The sequence below is a fragment of the Macaca nemestrina genome, chromosome 2 (assembly GCF_043159975.1).
Source record: "Macaca nemestrina isolate mMacNem1 chromosome 2, mMacNem.hap1, whole genome shotgun sequence".
Taxonomy (NCBI): Eukaryota; Metazoa; Chordata; class Mammalia; order Primates; family Cercopithecidae; genus Macaca; species Macaca nemestrina.
In genome coordinates this window covers 46,583,731-46,591,344 of record NC_092126.1, presented here as the reverse complement: position 1 = coordinate 46,591,344, position 7,614 = coordinate 46,583,731, and the positions used below count along the sequence as shown (strand labels likewise).

Genomic DNA, 7,614 nt, shown 5'->3' with positions numbered 1-7,614 from the left:
TCCCCTTTCCTAATGTATTCTAGAATAAGCAGTCTTTACTTGCATTGCTTCATTTTCCCCAGAATAGAGTATAAATAATGAACTCATAAGTACAGGGAGAAGAAGCTGTGGTGAAAGCCACAAGTTCTTAAAGTTAAGCTCATTTGTTTAGTCTAAGATTGCTAAAACTTGATCTTTAGAGAGCAATACATTCTGGCTCTGTAAAAACAAGTTTATTCTTAGAGCAAAACAAAGAAATTACCATTTCAGAAAAAAAAATGATTTTCAAGTTACGTAGACGGATGCATTTCTTTTTCTTTTCTTCTCTCTTTTTTTTTTGTTTGTTTGTTTGTTTGTTTTTTGTTTTTTTGAGATGGAGTCTCACTCTGTCACCCCAGCTGGAGTGTAGTGGCACGATCTTGGCTCACTGCAACCTTTGCCTCCTGGGTTCAAGTGATTCTGCTATCTCAGCCTCCTGAGTAGCTGGGACTCAGGTTGCAGTGCATTTCCAATGCAGTGTTACCAGAACGTACCATTTGCTTTGAAGTTCTACTAAAAATGTTAATGCTCACAACTAACTAGCTTCTCTGACTTCTTCCAAACTTCACTCTGACTTTCTTCTTGAAGAAACACCTTCTGTTTAAATTAAGACTCATTTCTATCTTTTTATAAAGTTACTTCCTCAGAAAGAGTCCAAAAGGAAGAAAAAAATAAAGAAAACTGTATATTTATATTACCTTGTTTGACTTTCATGACATCAGACATGTTGATAAACTTTACGAGAAAAAACTTATGTCCTAATACCAACACTCAGGCTTAAAGGCAGATATACTGTCTGTTCATAGAATCTAATTCAGATCCTTCAAATATAGGGAGATGACTTAAATTTCTGCTTCATTAACTACCATGACCAACAATGACAAAACACATTCCTATTAGAAACCCAGAATAATAGCTGCAGCCACTTCTTCCTTAACCAATAGTCCCATTTGTCTTCCCTTGAATCCGGGAGGCAGTCAATAGATGTGTAACAATAATCTGTCAGAGGTAGCTGAGCCTTTCTTTATAGAGCATAGATGTGCCCAAGGGCCCTCTATACTCTGAGCACATAATCCCCTGTTCTATACTGAGATATGATCACAAACTGGCTAAGTCTTGATTTCCCAACTTCACTGAAACACAGATGTAATAATTAAGTACTTTTAGGCCCCAGAAACATGGCAGGGGAGATTCTCCCTATGATAGGACTAGAAAAATTTTCACTCAGTTCTAGAACATCAAGGCACCACGCAATCTCCAAGTCCTGGAATTACTTCCTGATCTTAGATCCAATTCTACAATAGCAATCCGTGCTCCTAGTCATCCACTGAACAGGTATTTATTGTGTTCCTGAAATTTCCTAGGCATTGTGCTAGCTATTAGACCCAAAAAACAAGTTGGAAAAGACCTCTGACATCATGAAAGGCAGAGGAAAGTGAGAACAAATAATAAGCAAAGAAACAAGGTAATTCCAGAAAAATAAGTGCTTGTAAAGGAGACAAAACAGAGTAATTATGAAAGAGTGCTTTATATGTGATGTGGGGGTTAAATAGGGTAGTCATAAAAGGCCTCTCTGAGTATGTGACATTTGAGCTGACATTGAATACAAGGCACATAAGGAGCCCAGGTAAGAATCTTCTCCCACTTAAAAGAGAAGTAAGGTCAAAGTAAGGTCCTATACTCCCCCAATTCCATCCTGAAGCCTCTGGCCTCCTAGACATCAGATTTCATGGACACTGACTTTCTTACCTGCTGTATTAAGTACAAGGCCTAAGGTTTCTTATTAGAAGAGGTCCCCACTCCAGGCCCAACCTTCTGCTAGTAACCAACACTCTATGAACTCCATTTGCTTTATCCTATAAGTCTATGTAGAAATTGCCTTCGGGTGTCTTCCCAGTCAGGAGTTAGCTCTGTGTTAAAAGTACACTTGCAAGAAGTTGAAACAAGAAATGGAGAGAAAGAAACTGATGCTTTCTGACTCCTGGCTTCACTTCTTCTTGAAGCCTGGTCATCTTTCTAATGTTGGAGTATGAGGCACTAATAATACTTACATTACAAACACAATCTAGTTTGAGTTACTCTCTGTTACTTTCAATCAAAGTATATTACCCATAATGCACTTCAATTTTTCCTCTATCATGGATTTCTATTTAATGCCAGTTCTGAATTATGCACCCAGTAATTTAATATAATGATGAGTAACCACACTTGGGCAGCTTTCTCATGTAGTTTCTTTCTGATTGTGAAGAAGTTTCACTATACAGCCTGTCATTTCTTAATGCTGGTGGCTTATATTCTTTTTCAAATATGATATTGGCAGCATCTAGCCTTCAAATTGTCCAACTGTTATACCACATCTTTCATCTACTGACTTTGCCTGTTGATAATAATGTGTCCATGCTCTTGGTTTTATTATGTTTGCATATCTTTTTATTTTTTAATTATACTTTAAGTTCTAGGGTACATGTCCACAACGTGCAGGTTTGTTACATATGTATACATGTGCCATGTTGGTGTGCTGCACCCATTAACTCGTTAGTTACATTAGGTATATCTCCTAATGCTATCCCTCACTGCTCCCCCAACTCCACGACAGGCCCTGGTGTGTGATGTTCCCCTTTCTGTGTCCAAGGGTTCTCATTGTTCAATTTCCACCTATGAGTGAGAACACGCAGTGTTTGGTTTTCTGTTCTTGCAATAGTTTGCTGAGAATGATGGTTTCCAGCTGCATCCATGTCCCTACAAAGGACATGAACTCATCCTTTTTTATGGCTGCATAGTATTCCATGGTGTATATGTGCCACATTTTCTTAATCCAGTCTGTTATTGATGGACATTTGGGTTGGTTCCAAGTCTTTGCTATTGCGAATAGTGCCACAATAAACATACGTGTGCATATGTCTTTATAGTAGCATGATTTATAATCCTTTTGGTATATACCCAGTAATGGGATGGCTGGGTCAAATGGTATTTCTAGTTTTAGATCCTTGAGGAATCGCCGCACTGTCTTCCACAATGGTTGAACAAGTTTACAGTCCCACCGACAGTGTAAAAGTGTTCCTATTTCTCCACATCCTCTCCAGCACCTGTTGTTTCCTGACTTTTTAATGATCACCATTCTAACTGGTGTGAGATGGTATCTCATTGTGGTTTTGATTTGCATTTCTCTGATGGAGAGTGATGATGAACATTTTTCCATGTATCTGTTGGCTGCATAAATGTTTTCTTTTGAGAAGTGTCTGTTCATATCCTTCACCCACTTTTTGATGGGGTTGTTGTTTTCTTGTAAATTTGTTTGAGTTCTTTGTAGGTTCTGGATATTAGCCCTTTGTCAGATGAGCAGATTGCAAAAATTTTCTTCCATTCTGTAGGTTGCCCGTTCACTCTGATGGTAATTTCTTTTGCTGTGCAGAAGCTCTTTAGTTTAATTAGATCCCATTTGTCAATTTTGGCTTTTGTTGCCATTGCTTTTGGTGTTTTAGACATGAAGTCCTTGCCCATGCCTATGTCCTGAATGGTATTGCCTAGGTTTTCTTCTAGGGTTTTTATGGTATTAGGTCTAACATTTAAGTCTCTAATCCATCTTGAATTAATTTTTGTATAAGGTGTAAGAAGCGATCCAGTTTCAGCTTTCTACATGTAGCTAGCCAGTTTTCCCAGTGCCATTTATTAAATAGGGAATCCTTTCCCTATTTCTTGTTTTTGTCAGGTTTGTCAAATATCAGATGGTTGTAGATGTGCTGTATTATTTCTGAGGGCTCTGTTCTCTTCCATTGGTCTATATCTCTGTTTTGGTACCAGTACCATGCTGTTTTGATTACCGTAGCCTTGTAGTATAGTTTGAAGTCAGGTAGCATGATGCCTCCAGCTTTGTTCCTTTGGCTTAGGATTGTCTTGGCAATGCAGGGTCTTTTTTGGTTCCATATGAACTTTAAAGCAGTTTTTTCCAATTCTGTGAAGAAAGTCATTGGTAGCTTAATGTAGATGGCATTGAATCTATAAATTACCTTGGGCAGTATAGCCATTTTCACGATATTGATTCTTCCTATCCATGAGCATGGAATGTTCTTCCATTTGTTTTGTGGATTCTTTTACTTCATTGAGCAGTGGTTTGTAGTTCTCCTTGAAGAGATCCTTCACATCCCTTTTAAGTTGACTTCCTAGGTATTTTATTCTCTTTGAAGCTATTGTGAATGAGAGTTCACTCATGATTTGGCTCTCTGTTTGTCTGTTATTGGTTTATAAGAATGCCTGTGATTTTTGCACATTGATTCTGTATCCTGAGACTTTGCTGAAGTTACTTATCAGCTTAAGGAGATTTTGGGCTCAGATGATGGGGTTTTCTAAATATGCAATCATGTCATTTGCAGAGACAATTTGACTTCTTCTTTTCCTAACTGAATACCCTTTATTTATTTCTCCTGCCTGATTGCCCAGGCCAGAACTTCCAACACTATGTTGAATAGGAGTGGTGGGAGAGGGCATCCCTGTCTTGTGCCAGTTTTCGAAGGGAATGCTTCCAGTTTTTGATATTGGCTGTGGGTTTGTCATAAATAGTTATTATTTTGAGATATGTTCAATCAATACCGAATTGAGAGTCTTTAGCATGAAGCACTGTTGAATTTTGTCAAAGGCCTTTTCTACATCTATTGAGATAATCATGTGGTTCTTGTCTTTGGTTCTGTTTATATGCTGGATTATGTTTATTGATTTGCATATGTGGAACCAGCCTTGCATCCCAGGGATGAAGCCCACTTGATCATGGTGGATAAGCTTTTTGATATCCTGCTGGACTCAGTTTGCCAGTATTTTATTGAGGATTTTTGCATCAATGTTCATCAGGGATAGTGGTCTAAAATTCTCTTTTTTTCTTGTGTCTCTGCCAGGGTTTGGTATCAGGATGATGTTGGCCTCATAAAATGAGTTAGGGAGGATTCCCTCTTTTTCTATTGATTGGAATAGTTTCAGAAGGAATGGTACCAGCTCCTTCTTGTACCTCTGGTAGAATTCAGCTGTGAATCCGTCTGACCCTGGACTTTTTTTCGTTGGTAGGTTACTAATTATTGCCTCAATTTCAGAGCCTGTTACTAGTCTATTCAGGGATTCAACTTCTTCCTGCTTTAGTTGGGGGAGAGTGTAAGTGTCCAGGAATTTATCCATTTCTTCTAGGTTTTCTAGTTTATTTGCATAGAGGTATTTATAGTATTCTCTGATGGTAGTTTGTATTTCTGTGGGGTCGGTGGTGATATCCCCTTTATTATTTTTTATTGCATCTATTTGATTCTTCTCTCTTTTCTTCTTTATTGGTCTTGCTAGCAGTCTATCAATTTTTTTGATCCTTTCAAAAAACCAGCTCCTGGATTCATTGATTTTTTTGGAGGGTTTTTTGTGTCTCTATCTCCTTCAGTTCTGCTCTGATCTTAGTTATTTCTTGCCTTCTACTAGCTTTTGAATGTGTTTGCTCTTGTTTCTCTAGTTCTTTTAAATGTGATGTTAGGGTGTCAATCTTAGGTCTTTCCAGCTTTCTCTTGTGGGCGTTTAGTGCTATAAATTTCCCTCTACACACCACTTTAAATGTGTCCCAGAGATTCTGGTATGTTGTATCTTTGTTCTCATTGGTTTCAAAAAACATCTTTATTTCTGCCTTCATTTCGTTATGTACCCAGTAGTCATTCAGGATCAGGTTGTTCAGTTTCCATGTAGTCGAGAGGTTTTGAGTGAGTTTCTTAACCCTGAGTTCTAATATGATTGCACTGTGGTCTGAGAGACAGTTTGTTATAATTTCTGTTCTTTCCCATTTGCTGACAAGTGCTTTACTTCCAACTATGTGGTCAGTATTGGAATAAGTGCAATGTGGTGCTGAGAAGAATGTATATTCTGTTGATTTGGGGTGGAGAGTTCTGTAGATGTCTATTAGGTCCACTTGGTGCAGAGCTGAGTTCAATTCCTGGATATCGTTGTTAACTTTCTGTCTTGTTGATCTAATGTTGACAGTGGGGTGTTAAAGTCTCCCATTATTATTGTGTAGGAGTCTAAGTCTCTTTGTAAGTCTCTAAGGACTTGCTTTATGAATCTGGGTGTTCTTGTATTGGGTACATACATATTTAAGATAGTTAGCTCTTCTTATTGAATTGATCCCTTTATCATTATGTAATGGCCTTCTTTGTCTCTTGATCTTTGTTGGTTTAAAGTCTGTTTTATCAGAGACTGGGATTACAACCCCTGCCTTTTTTTGTTTTCCATTTGCTTGGTAGATCTTCCTCCATCCTTTTATTTTGAGCCTATGTGTGTCTCTGCACATGAGATGGGTCTCCTGAGCACAGCACACTGATGGGTCTTGACTCTTTATCCAATTTGCCAGTCTGTGTCTTTTAATTGGAGCATTTAGTCCATTTACATTTAAGGTTAATATGGTTACGTGTGAATTTGATCCTGTCATTATGATGTTAGTTGGTTATTTTGCTCATTAGTTGATGCAGTTTCTTCCCAGCATCAATGGTCTTTACATTTTGGCATGTTTTTGCACTGGCTGGTACTGGTTCTTCCTTTCCATTTTGGTGCTTCCTTCAGGACCTCTTGTAGGGCAGGCCTGGTGCTGACAAAATCTCTCAGCATTTGCTTGTCTGGAAAGGATTTTATTTTTCCTTCACTTATGAAACTTAGTTTGGTTGGATATGAAATTCTGGGTTGAAAATTCTTTTCTTTAAGAATGTTGAATATTGGCCCTCTCTCTCTTCTGGCTCGTAGAGTTTCTGCCGAGAGATCTGCTATTAGTCTGATGGGCTTCCCTTTGTAGGTAACCTGACTTTTCTCTCTGGCTGCCCTTAACATTTTTTCCTTCATTTCAACTTTGGTGAACCTGACAATTATGTGTCTTGGAGTTGCTCTTCTCGAGGAGTATCTTTGTGGAGTTCTCTGTATTTCCTGAATTTGAATGTTGGCTTGCCTTGCTAGGCTGGGCAAGTTCTCCTGGATAATATCCTGCAGAGTGTTTTCCAACTTGGTTCTATTCTCCTTGTCACTTTCAGGTACACCAATCAGACTTAGATTTGGTCTTTTCACATAGTCCCATATTTCTTGAAGGTTTTGTTTGTTTCTTTTTACTCTTTTTTCTCTAAACTTCTCTTCTTGTTTCATTTCATTCCTTTGATCTTCTATCACTGATACCCTTTCTTCCAGTTGATCGAATCAGTTACTGAAGCTTGTGCATTTGTCATGTGGTTCTCATGCCATGGTTTTCAGCTCTATCAGGTCATTTAAGGACTTCTCTACATTAGTTATTCTAGTTAGCCATTTGTCTAATCTTTTTTCAAGGTTTTTAGCTTCTTTGTGATGGGTTCGAACTTCCTCCTTTAGCTGGGAGATGTTTGATCATCTGAAGCCTTCTTCTCTCAACTCGTCAAAGTCATTCTCCATCCAGCTTTGTTCCATTGTGTGAGGAGCTGCATTCCTTTGGAGGGGGAGAGACACTCTGATTTTTAGAATTTTCAGCTTTTCTGCTCTGTTTTTTCCCCATCTTTGTGGTTTTATCTACCTTTGGTCTTTGATGATGGTGATGTACAGATGGGGTTTTGGTGTGGATGTCCTTTCTGTTAG

At 38.4% G+C, this 7,614-nt stretch overlaps 1 protein-coding gene across 3 annotated transcripts in view; it reads right to left on the bottom strand.

The window, feature by feature from the left end:
- Window positions 1–304: 304 nt before the first annotated feature.
- Window positions 305–7,614, bottom strand: part of DIPK2A (divergent protein kinase domain 2A) — a 53,176-nt gene continuing 45,866 nt past the window's right edge. For all 3 annotated transcript variants that reach the window (XM_011721705.3, XM_071091075.1, XM_071091074.1), the window contains exon 3: window positions 305–7,614. This exon is cut by the window's right edge and continues 21,971 nt beyond it. The gene's annotated coding sequence lies outside the window, so the exon portion shown is untranslated.